Source organism: Scyliorhinus torazame, chromosome 3 (genome assembly GCF_047496885.1).
Source record: "Scyliorhinus torazame isolate Kashiwa2021f chromosome 3, sScyTor2.1, whole genome shotgun sequence".
Taxonomy (NCBI): Eukaryota; Metazoa; Chordata; class Chondrichthyes; order Carcharhiniformes; family Scyliorhinidae; genus Scyliorhinus; species Scyliorhinus torazame.
In genome coordinates, this window is record NC_092709.1 from 85,765,167 (window position 1) to 85,781,615 (window position 16,449).

The 16,449-nt window shown below is 46.2% G+C and overlaps 1 protein-coding gene across 1 annotated transcript in view; it reads left to right on the plus strand.

Annotated features, from left to right (window-relative positions):
- The window catches only part of LOC140408558 (testican-3-like), a 959,832-nt gene that overhangs the window by 324,422 nt on the left and 618,961 nt on the right, over positions 1-16,449 (plus strand). The window lies entirely within an intron of this gene.

Here is a 16,449-nt window from a genome sequence, read left to right on the forward strand (position 1 = left end):
AATGGAAAGTAATGAGTTGGTATACTGTATTTGGGCAATTAGGGACTTTGATTTTCAACTTTACATCTGATTGCTTTTGACAGAGAACACTGTGTTTCTGTGTGTGTTCAGTTTGCTTTCTCTACTATGTCTGACCACATCCCCTGCCCAATTTTCCAATTTCAGTTGGATATTGAGTCACCTGATGATGCCAAAAATGTTCATTCACTACCAGAGTAATTTTGTTAAAGCTTCATACAATTATAAAATAAGTATTTCCTCATAAATCAGATTGGTACAGATATTAAATATGCAAACTTACAATTATTTCCTGAATGTTTAGAAAGAAAGGCTTGGGCCCAGATTTTTGCTCCTGGGTCAGATGCATTTAGCTGGGAGAATTCCTGGCTCTACAAACCCGACCTTTAAAAATGGGCACCCACGATTCTGATTTTTGTTCTGCGGGTGGGTGGGGTGATGGTGTGGATTAGAAGTCAGACGTGTCACCCCCAGGACGAGTGTGGAAGCTGACAGGTGCAGAGGCGGGCTGGATGGAAGGCTTGCCACTATGCTCTGACACTCCCTTTGTTGAATTGCATTTTGAAAAATTAAAACAGCCCCCTTCCCTCACTCCTCTCATGCCCCCTGTAAACTTGCCATACCCCATCCGTGTGAACCTGTGCAATGTCATGCCCCCCACTAATTCCTCATGACTCCTCATTCCCGTGCCCCTCTACTTACCCTATCATGGCCTCTCATGCCTCCCAAGTCCCCAGGTTCTTTTTAGCCCCTATGCTAGCTTATGACAATTCATATGAACCCATGCTGCATCCATCACCCTTTACCCTTACTCCCTCCATGACAATTTACCAAGTGTCCTTTGACAGATATTTTGAAAATTTGACAGTTCTTTCACAGCTTTTATAGTTCCAATGAGTCTTCTGTACAATCATGTTCACTTTCAACATTCCCAAAGAGAGTGTTGCCTATCCTAAAAAGTTCCTCACCTCTTCTAAATGTATCCTGGGACTACATCCAAAGGGGAATCTTAGCTCTCTTGGCTATCCAAATGAATCTACCACGTTCGGACCAGATCTTGGTTGGCCTGAAATATACACTCTAGTTTCACACTCTTGGCCTAACAAAACCCCACATCAGTGGAGGCAACTGGTTACTTAAATAGCCAGATGCCTCCACTGAGAGGCTTTCTGCCATGGTGAAAATTTGGGCCTTACAATTATATGTAAATTGTTGCCTCACAGCACCAGGGACCCCAGTTCAATTCTGACCTTGGGAACTAGCTGTGTGGAGTTTGTACATTTTCCCCATGTCTGCATGGGTTTCTCTGGATGCTCCAGTTTCTTTCCACAGTCCAAAGAAGTGCAGATTAGGTGGATTGGCCATGATAAGTTGCCCCTTAGTGCCCAAAGGTTAGGTAGAGTTACAGGTTTGCGGGGGAGTGTGCCGAAGTAGGTGCTCTTTCAGAGGGTTGGTGCAGACTCGATGGGCCGAATGTCCTTCTTCTGCACTGGAGGGATTCTATGACCAATTATATGATGTTTTCTGACCAATGAAATACTTTTGAAGTGTAGTCACTGTTGTAATGTGCGGAACATGGCAGCCAATTTGTGTGCAGCAAACTCCCACAACTAACAATGCGATAATAACCAGATTTGTCAATTGAGGAAGCAATATTTGCTAGCACACCGGGCACAGATCCTCTGCATTTCTTCAAAATAGCATTTTTCTAACCAGACTATTGTGGGAATGCCACTGAGAGGGGTGAGTGTTCTGTTGTGAATCCTTAAATCCTCCATGTGTTTCCCAAATTAAGGTATTAGATCCTAGAGGACTCCCTATAGATTTTAAAAAGGAGTTTGGGATGAGGCCTACACATTTGAGGATAGGCACGCAGCAGTTCTGCTGTAAAAGTGTTTCACTGAGAGAGTGGGACCCCCAGACATTTGAAGGTTGTCTGATGATCACCATCAAACTGTAGAGTCCATTGTGAATATGCAGCAGTTCCTGCACTATCTGGTAAGCAGCATGGAGGAGTCCACTACTTACACTTGTGCAATGATCTGTGATCAGATTGCAGAATTCCAGTTTCCTCTAGACCTCCTCCGAGGAGCTACCCCTAAGTAGCAGGTCCAAGTCTGTCCATGGGATCCTTTGGGAATTCTGTAATGGCATGAAGATCTTGGCAGCAATCACTGGAAGACCTTTCTTGGGGAATTTTGTTTGCTGGTGAGTCACCTGAACAGGACCATAATGTGCAATTTTACAGCAGCTCTGTGCTGTGCTTGGGTTTCTCTGGTGCCAAGCAAGTGCCCAGAAACCGAGGCATGAAAGGAGCAGGTAGAGATGAGGGGAGCATAGAACATTACAGCGCAATACAGGCCCTTCGGCCCTCAATGTTGCGCCGACCTGTAAAACCACTCTAAAGCCCATCTACACTATTCCCTTATTGTCCATATGTCTAGCCAATGACCATTTGAATGTCCTTAGTGTTGGCGAGTCCACTGCTGTTGCAGGCAGGGCATTCCACGCCCTTACTACTCTCTGAGTAAAGAACCTACCTCTGACATCTGTCTTATATCTATCTCCCCTCAATTTAAAGGTATGTCCCCTCGTGCTAGACATCACCATCCGAGGAAAAAGGCTCTCACTGTCCACCCTATCCAATCCTCTGATCATCTTGTATGCCTCAATTAAGTCACCTCTTAACCTTCTTCTCTCTAACTAAAACAGCCTCAAGTCCCTCAGCCTTTCCTCATAAGATCTTCCCTCCATACCAGGCAACATTCTGGTAAATCTCCTCTGCACCCTTTCCAAAGCTTCCACATCCTTCCTATAATGCGGCGACCAGAATTGCACGTAATACTCCAAATGCGGCCGCACCAGAGTGTTGTATAGCTGCAACATGACCTCACGGCTCCTAAACTCAATCCCTCTACCAATAAAAGCTAACACACTGTACGCCTTCTAAACCCTCTCAACCTGGGTGGCAACTTTCAGGGATCTATGTACATGGACACCGAGATCTCTCTGCTCATCCACACTGCCAAGATAATCCAGTACTCTGTATTCCTGTAACTCCTTCCAAAATGAATCACCTCAAACTTTTCTGCATTAAACTCCATTTACCCTTCTCAGCCCAGCTCTGCAGCTGATCTATGTCTCTTTGTAACCTGCAACATCCTTCTGCACTGTCCACAACTCCACCGACTTTAGTGTCATCTGCAAATTTACTCACCCATCCTTCTACGCCCTCCTCCAGGTCATTTATAAAAATAACAAACAGCAGTGGCCCCAAAACAGATCCTTGTGGTACACCACTAGTAACTGGACTCCAGTCTGAACATTTCCCATCAACCACCACCCTTTGTCTTCTTCCAGCTAGCCAATTTCTGATCCAAACTGCTAAATCACCCTGAATCCCATGCCTCCGTACTTTCTGCAGTAGTCTTCCATGGGGAACCTGATCAAACGCTTTACTGAAATCCATATACACCACATCAACTGCTTTACCCTCATCCACCTGTTTGGTCACCTTCTCAAAGAACTCAATAAGGTTTGTGAGGCACAACCTACCCTTCACAAAACTGTGTTGACTATCTCTAATCAAATTATTCCTTTCCATATTATACATCCTATCTCTTATAAACCTTTCCAAGATTTTTCCCACAACAGAAGTAAGGCTCACTGGTCTATAGTTACCGGGGTTATCCCTACTCCCCTTCTTGAACAAGGGGACAACATTTGCTATCCTCCAGTCTTCTGGCACTATTCCTGTAGACAAAGATGACTTAAAGATCAAGGCCAAAGGCTCAGCAATCTCCTCCCTAGCTTCCCAGAGAATCCTAGGATAAATCCCATCCGGCCCAGGGGACTTATCTATTTTCACACTTTCCAGAATTGCTAACACCTCCTCCTTATGAACCTCAAGCCCTTCTAGTCTAGTAGCCTGAATTTCAATATTCTCCTTGACAACAGTTATCATAATGGCTCATCTTCCATGATACTCAGCTGCTTTATTCAAAAAACTCATGCCAATCCTAAAAGTAATTAGGTTAAGCTAACCAACACAGCAGATTGAACAGGATTTTATATTTGCAGGGAGTTCAACTGAGTCTATTGAAGGGCTAGCTAACCTCTTTTATTTTAGACCCTTGAGAAACTCAGGAAATAACACTAACTCTTGTCAATCCTATGTTTGAATTTAGAAACATTGTTTACAAGATAGTACAAAATATTCAGCGTAAGTTGTCACCAAGGGAAGAAACAGTACATCATGCAAAAAAAAGTATATTTAATCAATATCTTTAACGCTATCTACTAAGCTTCTCATAAAGGGACAATGTTTGAAAGATTAATTTGCCTTTACTCTCAGTAGTTCCTGACTAAATAGTTCAATATTTTCTGCATTGGCTATGATGGATTGGGAAATATTACTTAAAGGGATGACGGTGGATAGGCAAAGTCAAACATTCAAGAGCACATGGGTGAAATGCAACAACTGTTTATTCCTGTCTGGTGCAAAAGTAAAATGGGAAAAGTGGCCAAACCATGGTTTACAAGAGAATTTTTAGGATCCACGGAAGAAACATACAAATTGGCAAGAAAAACATACGAGAGGATTGGGAGCAGTTTAGAATTCAGCAAAGGAGCACCAAGGGATTGGTTAAGAAAGGGAAAATAGAGTAAGCTTGTAGGGAACATGAAAACTGACTAAACATTTCTATAGGTATGTGAAGAGAAAAAGATTAGTGATGACAAATGTAGGTCCCTTACAGTCAATCAGGAAAATTTATAATGGATAGCAAAGAAATGGCAGACCAACTAAATACATACTTTGGTTCTGCCTTCATAAAGGGGGACACAAATAACATTCCAGAAATGTTGGGGAACACAGGATTTATTGAATGGGAGGAACTGAAGGAGATCAATAATAAGTAAAGAAATGGTATTGGGGAAATTGATGGGATTGAAGGCCAATAAATATCTATACACTCTAGAACAGTTCCGACAGATTGGGGGTGACTACCACTATTTAAAAAGAAAGGGAGGGAAAAAACAGGGAATGATAGGCCAGTAAACTTGATGTCGGTCGTGGCGACATTTCTGGAATCCATTATCAAGGATTTTATAGCAGTTCAATTGGAAAACAGTGGCAGGATCGGACAGTCAGCCTAGATTTATGAAAGGGAAATTATGCTTGACAAATCTACTGGACTTTTTCGAGGATGTAACTGTTGAGATGGATAGAAAACTGGTTGGCAGACAGGAAACAAAGAGTAGGAATAAACGGGTTATTTTCCAAGTGGCAGGCAGTGACGAGTGGGGCACCACAGGGATCGGTGCTGGGATCCCAGCTATTCACAATATATCTTAATGATTTAGATGAAGGAAAGCAATGTAATATATCCAGATTGGCAGATTACACAAAGCTGTGTGGAAGCGCGAGCTGTGAGGAGGATGCAGAGATCCTTCAGTGTGATTTAGACAAGGTGAGCGAGTTGGCAGATGAAGTATGATTTGGATGAATGTTCAGTTACCCCTTTTGAAGCAAAAAAACAGGAAGGCAGATTATTATCTGAATGGCCATAAATTAGTAGAGGAGGATGTGCAACAAGACCTGGGTGTCCTCGTTCACTAGGCGCTGAAGGCAAGCATGCATGTGCAGCAGGTGGGAAAGAAGGCAAACGTTTTTTGGCCTTCATAGCGAGAGGATTCGAGTACAGGAGTACGGATGCAATGCTGCAATTATACAGGGCCTTTATGAGGTCACACCTGCAACATTTTTTGTTGTTTTGGTCTCTTCATCTGAAGAAGGATGCTCTCGCTATAGAGGGAGTGCAGTGGAAATTTACCAGACTGATTCCTAGGATGGCAGGACTGACATATGAGGAGTAGTTGAGTCAGTTAGGATTGCATTCACTGCAGTTAAGAAAAATGAGGGGGTGTCTCATAGAAACCTATAAAGTTCTAACAGGACTAGACAGGGTAGATGCGAGAAGGATGTCCTCGATGGTGGGAGTGTCCAGAACCAGAGGTCACAGTCTGAGGATACGGGGTCAGCCATTTCCGACTGAGATAAGGAGACATTTCTTCACCCAGAAAGTGGTAGGCCTGTGGACTTTTCTACCACAGAAAGCAGATGTGGACTAAACACTATTTTTTCAAGAATCAGTAGATATAGCACTTGGGGTGAAGGAGATCAAAGGATATGGGGGGGGGGGGGGGGAGGAGGTGGGATCAGGCCATTGAGTTGGATAATCAGTCATGATCATGTGGGCGGAACGGTAGCACAGTGGGTAGCACTATTGCTTCACAGCGCCAGGATCCCAGGTTTGACTCCCGGCTTGGGTCACTGTCTGTGCGGAGTCTGCACATTCACCCCCTGTCTGCGTTGGTTTCCTCCGGAAGCTCCATTTCCTCTCACAAGCCCCAAAAGACGTGCTTGTTCAGTGAATTGGACATTCTGAATTTTCCCTTTGTGTACCCAAACAAGCACCGAAGTGTGGCGACTCGGGGCTTTTCACAGTAACTTCAACGCAGTGTTAATGTCAGCCTACTTGTGACACTAATAAAGATTATTATTATTATGATTATCAATGAATTGCAGAGCAGGATCTAAGGGCCAAATGGGTCCAGCTGCTTCTATTTTCTATGTTTTTAAGTTTCCGGATTATCCTTTCGCTGGTGTTCAAGTGGATCCAGAAAACCTGGTGACTTTCCTTTAGTTTTGCACCAATTGAACCCATTTCTGCCCCTGCTGGATGTTGATTCTTCTGCAGATAGTAAAATTGTGAAAGATTTAGCAGAGCACCATAATGTTTGACATATTTCTGACCTGCACAACAACGCCTCACTATCCCAAGTTCAGCAATAGACTCATTGCTTCAACAGTTCAATAACGTGCTCTAATTAGCTCCTGGGGATAGGTGCCTCATTATATGTTCTTTACACTGCTGTTCTGTGATTACACACTGCTGTCATCAGCCAGATGAGATAGTTCTGTGATCTCTCCGGATCCATTCATATATGGAGGATCATTCATGAAGTAAAGATGTGCTGTTGATTGCCTTTGAATGAATGAATCAAGGAAGCATTCAGGATAGCTCAGATCGACCTGTGAGGTGTAACGATGATGGTCACAGACAAGATTTATAAAATCAAATCGATTTCTGTCCGTGTGAAACTTACAATACATACAAAAATAATGGGCATGAAAAGGCCAGCCAAGCTTATCCCACAGTCACAATTGCTGGTGTATCATGGCAAGATGTTTTCCATCTACCCTGACAGCCCCTTACCAGCCAAGTAATCTCCTGGAGGCAAAAAAAAGGAAGGAAAATAACAGGACCAATGAAAAAGAATTGGCTCGAAAATTCCTCTCCTACTCTCTCAGGTGATCAAAACCGGTCCAGGGCATGACATGAACCATGTTCATCTGTAGTCATTTATTTCCCTTCTATGTGGTGCAATCATTGCAGCGTATCAGATCAGCTCTCGGATGCATTTTTGCAAGGACCAGTGTGGCTTCAATGAGGCTTTGACTATGTGCATTGGGGAGTGTGCGGTGCTCCAGCATTTTATTGCTGCATAGTGTAGCCACCTGGGTTGGCCAATTCCCGACGTAAAATGGAGAACAGCAAAGGCAGAAGGGAAATCCAGCCAACACAGGCAAAAACTAGCAGGTGCACGTTCACTGTGTATTAGACTCTGCAAAAGAGACAGCATTGATACCAGCAACCATCGGCATAATAATGAAGCAGCCATCTACATACTAATGAGCGATCCCCGGGAACAATCAAAACATTTAAGGTAAACAAGGCCAAGCCAGACTCCTTGGCGCCAGCAGGAGCCAACACAAAAGAGGTTAACGGACACCTAAAGACCGCCCAACGATCAGTGAACCACTCCAGCATTGGAGAAATCGAACCAAGCGATTGGAATGAAGTCCAATCACTTGAAACCAGGTACGGGGTCTGCCCCAAAGGGCGGAAAGCCCCTGGGGACTATAAAGTAAAGCCCCCAAGTTCAAATCGTCCTTCTTGACAGTGTCACTCAGCAACGCGAGCCAACCCTTGACAGTGACCTGTCCGGCGGCCTCCAAGAACGTAAGTCTCAAGTCAACGCTCGCTACGAAATAGGCGCTCCTAGCTACCAGTCCATACCAGCTTTTGAATCCCGCAGACTCAGAACCCGAACGAAAGGCCATTTGTTCCCCTGACCTGGTGGGCCAGTCCGAAGCTAAGTATTGGCCTGTTAGTGATAGAAATAGCTTAGAAAGTAGAGTTTATGCATGAGTAGTTATTTACTATGTATAATAAATGTGCTTTGATTTGAATCTTACTAATTGGTGTGTTGAGTTATTGGTCATTACTTGAACTTGAATCTCGTGGCGGTATAAAGATACCTGGCGACTCTAGAGCAAAGGTTATAAAACAGAGCCAATTGAACCAACCAAAAGTTAGCAACATATTACTGGCGACATCCTGACGGACCCGATCTAGAAGTTGCTTAACCACTCCGGGAGAACCCAAAATTTGAATTAGAAATCCAATTGGGAACAGAAAAACAAGTGTTCAAGCAGTTCTGATCAATCCTCGTAATTCAAAAGTGTGTATATGCATGCGTAACTAACAGGGCGATAAGGTAAACTGATAGATTTTTTGTTGCGACAAAACTGTCGGGAGTTTGTATTCCGGAAAATAGCGAAAGCCGTACCCGTAATTACAGCCCCGCCTTAGTCCCCCTCATTCCAAATTTAAGAAAGCATTCAGATAGGAAAGATGGCAATGCAGGCAATTCAACGCCTCATGAACCCCGAAGAATTTGTGGTCGCAGCGACCAGCAGTAGAGTAGGACAGTGTCCCGTTTGGGAAGAGGAAATCAGAAAGTACCTCAAAGGGAAAGGATGACCCCTTTGGAGCAAATTCTGTGAAAATGAGGAAACAGGTCCCGGGAGTATAGGACATACCTGGTGGGAGAACCTGAGCGAGATTCACAAGAAGAGCTTAGGAAAAGCTCGCAAGCCAATGGCAATCGTGTACTGCTTGGCACAATTGCGAAGCACAGAGGAGGTCGTTAGGACGCTCCGGAAAGAGATAGAAGGGATACATCGAATGAGCAATGTCGATGTCAGTGAGGTAGAGAAAGAGAACGTAGAGTTAAGGAGGAAGTTGGCAGCAAAAGACGGAGAGGTGGATGATGCCAAGTGGGCACACCAGTCTTGTCTGGCGCACCTAAGCAGCTTCCAATCCCAGTACGAAAAGGCCTATCAGGACACGCAACGTGCAGTTCTGGTACATGGGAGAACTGAGAAGCAGATAGAGGCATTGTAGTGACCTGAAGGCAGCGTTAAGAGCACTCCATGCTGCCACCACGGTGCAAAGACAAAGCTCACTAGACCACACAAAGTGCCGGAAGCAGATTGCAGAGCTGCAATCTCTGCTTTCAGTTCAAAAAGGATTCCAGGAAACCTTTGGATCACGGCTAGATGAGGAAGACAGCCCTGATTGGGAAGAATTGAGTGAGACAGCGCAGAGATATGTTCAGGGAACATGTGCGCAGGGAAAGCCCCAGAAGAGAAAAGCGCCCCAAACCCCCACAGTGCAGATAGTTCAGGCTCCAATGAACCCAGTCACCACCCACCGCACAGCCACATCGAACGACACGGAATTTATGTACACCACCCCCTTAACAGTGACCCAATTACGGGACGCGTGCGAGAAAATCACACCGTTCCTCCCCACCTCAGACCCCCACTACTTCTTTGCCAGAGTAAAACAGCAGGCTACCATGTACAGCCTGGATGAGCGAGAGCAACTGAAGCTTACAGTTTTGAGTTTAGACCCTTCGGTTGTAGCAGCCCTTCCCAACCCACAGAATGTAGGAGGAGGCACCCTTACAGAAATGCATACTGCGATCCTGGACGCGATCGGGTATAACAGGGGTGACCCTGTAGATGGCCTCAATAAGGGCAGGCAAAAGATAACCAAGCACCCCATAGCGTTTTCTGGACGCTTATGGATCCATTTCGCAGCAGTTTTCGGAGACTTAGACTGCGCCCATTTGTCCCCAGACAACATGGCCAAATGGACCAGCACCCTTATCTCCCATGCCACAGAAACAGGGCAAAAAGCTTGTGCGAATTATGATCCCTCAGAGGAGGCGCATTATGAGAAATATGTTGTAAAAAGATGGTCCCGCGCTTGGGAGCAATCTGTTCAAAACAAACCCACGAATAAAAATCCCGAAGAACAGCAGGCAGAAGCAGACATACAAGCAGTGAAAACACACCAGAACCCCGCATGGGTAAATGAAGGCAAGAACAGCCCCCCATCAAAAGTCACAGGAGTGTTACAACTGTGGACAGTTAGGACACTTTGCAAGAGAATGCAATGCCCCACAAATGCAACAGAGAGCCCAGCAGACAGGCACTCTAAATAAGAACAGGACAAAGCCAACACATAGCGTTAGCACCCGTTAAGATCAGACGGACCTGACAGGAACGGACTGGCGGTGTTTGGGCTCCTCCATTTGGGTCTGCGACACCCTTTGGGATAGGTCCGGACGACCAGTAGTTGCAGCAAAGATTTGGGGACAGCCCATCGAGTTTCTCTGGGACACAGGAGGGTCCCGCACCACAATCAATTCCTCCACCATGTTTCAAAAGGACACGTGGCCCACTATAGCCACCATCACCTTCAGCGGCTTTACAGGCCACTCACAGCAGGGACACATTACAGCCCCTGTACCCATTCAAATCGGCAACATCACCAAGCACCCCATAATTTTAGTCGATCTACCCCACACAGCAGAACACATTTTAGGCATAGATTTTATGAATTCCCACAACCTATCCTTTGATCCAGTCAACCAGTGTGTCTGGAAAATGGCAAAATCCGCAAGAGCCCCCGCAACGCTCACAATAGGAGAATATGCAAACAAGATTAGCGCAGTAGACGAATTTTGGTTTGACCCGACCACAATTAGCACAGGCGAGCAGGTTAGGGCAGTTTTACAAAAGAACATGACAGCATTCGCGACCCACAAACACGACTGTGGCCGGATGACTGGTTCAGTACAAATCACAGGACCTGACCCTCGACGCCAAAAGCAATATGGATTTCCCCAAGAGGCAGAGGGAGAAATCGCAAAAGTTATCGACAGCTTATTAGAGCAGGGTGTGCTCAGATCAGCAGCCTCCACTAATAATGCCCTGATTTGGCCAGTGAGAAAGCCCGATAGATCATGGCGACTGACCATCGATTACCGGGAACTCAACAAAGTCACCCCTGCAGCAGCCCCCACGGTAGCCACAAGTCCCGAGACCATGCCGAAACAGGGACTCAATTCACGATACTTCACTGTTTTGGACATCAATAATGGATTCGGGTCCATTCCATTGGCAAAAGCGTGCCAATACAAATTTGCCTTCACTTTTAAAAATCAGCAGTACACGTGGACATACCTTCCACAAGGATTCCACAACTCCCCCTCCATTTTCCACCAACAGCTGGCAAATGGATTATCAAATTTTTCTCGCCCCGAATGTCTGGTCCAGTATGTGGATGACCTATTACTGCAGACAGACACCAAAGAAGAGCATATCGAGCTTCTATCCGAACTCCTGGAACTCCTACAGAAAATTGGATGTAAAGTTCCCAGATTTTGGAAAACAAGGAGATATATTTGGGTACAATTATCACACATGGTAAACGCGAGATCGAGCATAAAAGGATTGACTCGATTGCCAAATTGCCCCTTCCCCAGAACGTTTCAGTCCTCCGGTCGTTTTTAGGACTGGTTGGCTACTGCCAAAACCACATTGACGGTTTCGCCAGCAAGGCAGCACCCCTCTCAGACCTCCTAAAGAAAGGAGCCCCCTGGGAATGGCTTCCGCAGCATACGGATGCTGTGGACTCTTTGAAAAGAGCACTCAGTGCAGCCCCCGCACTACAGGTTCCAGACCCGCTTTCCCCCTATGCGATAGAGGTCGCAAGCACAGACCCGCACCCTTTCGGCCGTGCTCCTCCAGGAACGGCACAAACAGTTAAGGCCCGTGGCTTACGCCTCCAGAGTCTTAGATGCTGTGGAGCAGGGATTTTCAGCCTGTGAAAGGCACCTGCTCGCAGTATTCTGGGCAGTACAATATTTTTCACACATAACCGGACTAAACCCCATCACAATCCTGACGGAACACATACCCACCCAACGTTTACTGGACGGACGACTTAAGGACGGTACCGTCAGTCAAATAAGAGCAGCCACGTGGACCCTACTTTTGCAGGGACGGGACACCACTGTTAAAAGGACCAAGACCCACACTTTCTTAGCAGATAACCTACAGTACCCAGGCACCCCCCATGAATGTGAAATCATCTCACCACACCACAACACAAGCCCCTTTATTGCGAAAACACCCCCCCCCCCAGAAAGATAGGTAATTCAACCCAGAGCCCCAAGCACACAGACACGTGCAAACCCATTAGGATATGTGTGGATGGATCTTCCACAATATTAGAAGGGAAGCGCATAACAGGATGCGGCATTTACGTTGACGCGCAGGGACGCGCCCTAGAAGAAATAGCAATAAAACTTCCAGGACACTTGGGCGCGCAGGCGGCAGAACTAGCGGCCATCGCATACATAGTGGAACACCCAGATTCCTTCCCCAGCCCAGCAGACATATACTCGGACAGCCTTTATGTCTGCAACAGCCTTACTGAATTCCTACCCCTGTGGAAAGCAAGAGGATTTGTTTCCGCAGACGGAAAACCCCTCCCCTCAGCCCCATTGCTCCATCACATTTTAGAAAGAGCACAGTTCGTCAAAGTTCGTAGTCACCATCGTTTCTCCCCCCCTGGAAATGTAAAAGCCGACGCATTGGCAAAAGCAGGTTCCAGGCACGGGTATTTTTGGACACCCCCCGAAAACGCACCAGTGAATGCAGTTCAGGTCTCGCAGACTAATATCGAGGATTTAGTGCAGGCCCAGAAGCAGGATAGCAATCTCAGGGAGATTTTAAAAGGAAAATTTACGGCACCTTACGATAGGTTTAAAAATGCTCTGACCACACATGACGGTATGGTGTTAAAAGACACCCTTTATGTGGTTCCTGAACAGGACAGGAGTCAGCTCATTTGTTTGTTCCATGACATCAGGGAATTGATCCCACTACAGCCCACCTCAGGCAGCTCTCTTGGTGGCCGAGTTTGAAAGAAGATGTAACTCACTACGTTGAGAATTGCCTTATCTGTCCCCAGAACAATCCAGACAGATATGCCAAAAAGGCTCAGCTTAGTCACACCTGACCCGTTAATGGCCCCTGGACTAACCTCCAGATCAATTACATTGGACCATTGCCCCCTTGCAGGAATGGTTATAAGTATGTATTCGTGATAGACACGTTTACAAAATGGGTGGAAGCATTCCCATCCAGAACGAACACGACAAAGACCACAGCCAAGATTTGAACCCACCGCATCTTTACGAGATGGGGACTCCCCCGCAGCATTGAATCCGACCAAGGTTCCCATTTTACGGGACATGTCATGCAGAACGTCCTCACGATATTTGGCATTACCCAAAAATTCCACATCGCATACCACCCCCAGTCAAGTGGTATCGTGGAGCGCATGAATCGGACTCTAAAATCCACCCTCAGAAAAATGGTCCAGCAAAACAACACCACTTGGGATTCAGTCCTCCGTTTTGCGCTGTTGTTTTTGCGAAATACGGTTTCAACATCTACAGGTTACACCCTCATGACCGGACGCCCCATGAAAGGCACAGAATTTTTATTGGGATTAGATTTGACCAGCCCCGAAGTGACGGCCCTCACACACGAGAAAGCAGTAGAACAACTGGTAGAGAATGTTAAAACTGCTCAGCTAGCAGCCGCCGTACGATTAGGCACACAGAAGAAACAGAGCAAGGCCTGTTTCGATAAGACAGTGCATGCAACTGAGTTCAGTGTAGGACAGCAAGTCATGCTCACCATATACAACCCCAGCACATTCCTGTCACATAAATATTCGGGTCCGTACTCCATTGCGGACAAAGTAAGCCCCTCAGTGTACAAAATAAAGTTCCCCAACGGAAAGACTGCGTGGTACCATATTAACCAGCTTAAGGTATATGGAACACAGTCTAACCACGCACATCACCTCATGCTCGAAGCAGCAGACCATTCCCCGCCCACAGCCAACGTAACCCTACCCTCCCCCAACACGTCCAGCCCAGCCACGGACTCAACCGCGACTCCACCCCCGAACATTAGACTCCGCCCCGGAACGCCCACAGACTGCAGCAGCAGCGACAGCAACTGTGACTCGGACAATAGCCACAGCACGTCTCCCTACTATCCCCATGCAACAGGACCCACACCCAGTGAATCTGACCACGATTCGAGTGATCCCTTCATGATCACGTTCCTAAACAAACCCCACCACCGACCTACAATGACGACCCCGATTCCGTCCCCACAGAACTAGACACCACATTTTGGCACCGAGATAACTCATACAGACTCGTCTGGAATGACGAGAGGGATCCTGAATCACACCATGCAGCCCTATCCGCCCTGATACATTGGAGAGTTTGGCATCCGGGAGAGGATGACAACTTTGAGTCTGACTCCCAAAGCGATAACCCCTTTGCGACCCTGTTCGCAACTGATAACTGAGGTGTCCAGATGATGTTTTAAAAAGGGACCGCTTGGGAGAAAACGGTGCCCTTTCTGATGGAATCTGCAGCATGTTTAATGTTGTTTGTTAGTGTTATTGTTAAATGCTGCTTGTGAAATCGGAAATTTTTTCCACGGCCCCACGCCTTATTTTTCGGCCGAAACCTCTGAGAACTTGTCAGCACGCTCATCAGCAGAAACCCCTGAGAGCTTGCCAGACCCCCCGTTCGTAACTGCCCTTCTGGTTCGAAGGAAGAACCAATATGGCAACCTCCCAGGATGATTACATTTCTTGCCCGTTCTTGTCGCTTGCTCAGGCAGTGGAGAAACGGCATTGGGACCCGCCTGCCTGAGGACCCCCCTCTGGTCAGCTACGCTCGGCTAGAGAACACACGGCATTGGTCGCCGTCCTACCCGGGGATTCCATCCAAATCTTACCCGTCGTGGCCCATACGCACCTCATTTCGGCAATTTTCGTTCAAAAAGTTTTGTTTTGTTTCAGATGACCCTTAGGTTTCCAACCCTATGCTATTTACATCCTCAAACATTTGGATGGTAAATCGCACAGCCTGCGAGATGGCTCGCACTGGTTCAGTATTTGTAAGTGTGTCTTGTCCTGAAATTCGGTTTTTGGAAAAAAAAAATTAGGGAGTCACACATAGTGACCAATCATAAAGGGAGTAATTGGCACTAAAGGACAGACATGCTATCATACGAGATATTAAAACAAGGTAGTGACAGAGACACTATGCTTGATCCCACAGAACTCCAGAAGCTCCAGGAACAGAAGTGAAGAGAAAGAAGAAGAACCATGAGGACATCCTCTGTGTTGCTCATCACCCTAATGAACATTTGGTTGCGCGCGAACGCGAACCCCTGACCCCCACCAACCGTTAATGATTCACTTCCCCATCGTACCCAGAGCCCAGTCACAAGCGACACCACACCATCTTGGTGTGACAGGTTTATAACCTGGTACTCCCTGTCCTACTTGATAGAATCTCTACTAGTATTGTCGATACTCTGCTGCATCGTGCAGACTATTCGTCTGAGGAAATGGAGAAGGAGAGCCTACCGCGCTCGCACCCCAGTATATAGGATATGATCCCCTATTTTCGGTTAGGACCAGACCCCCGCGATCTATAATAAAGAACATTCGTTTGCGTTCCTTTTTATGAATAATGAAATGTTTCATGAGCGATTGTACAATCCTGAGCTTGACTGCCAAGCCAGGAAAAATGTGAATAATGCTGCTATGATTTTGTTTGTATTATTTAGGAAGTTAGTATGATTGAATGTTTGAGTGAGTGTAGTTTATTGAGGATAGTTAGAGGTACCGTTTTTCTTATTTTGTAATGCATGTCCCTGTTTTGGCATAGCGCCACTTAGAATTGTCAGTTAAAAATTTTCCTGCATAGTTATGGTGAGTGTAGAGGCCATAAAAGAGTGCTCGCCGGGTCAGGGAATGAAGAACAACCCAGTTATGTGATCCTTCACGCTTCGCGTTAGGATCACAAGGAGGGTGTGTAGCCACCTGGGTTGGCCAATTCCCGACGTAAAATGGAGAACAGCAAAGGCTGAAGGGAAATTCAGCCAACACAGGCAAAAACTAGCAGGTGCAAGTTTACTGTGTATTAGACTCTGCAAAAGCCCAGACACCATCGATACCAGCAACCATCGGCATAATAATGTAGCAGACATCTACATACTAATGAGCGATCCCTGGAAACAATCGAAACATTTAAGGTAAACAAGGCCAAGCCAGACTC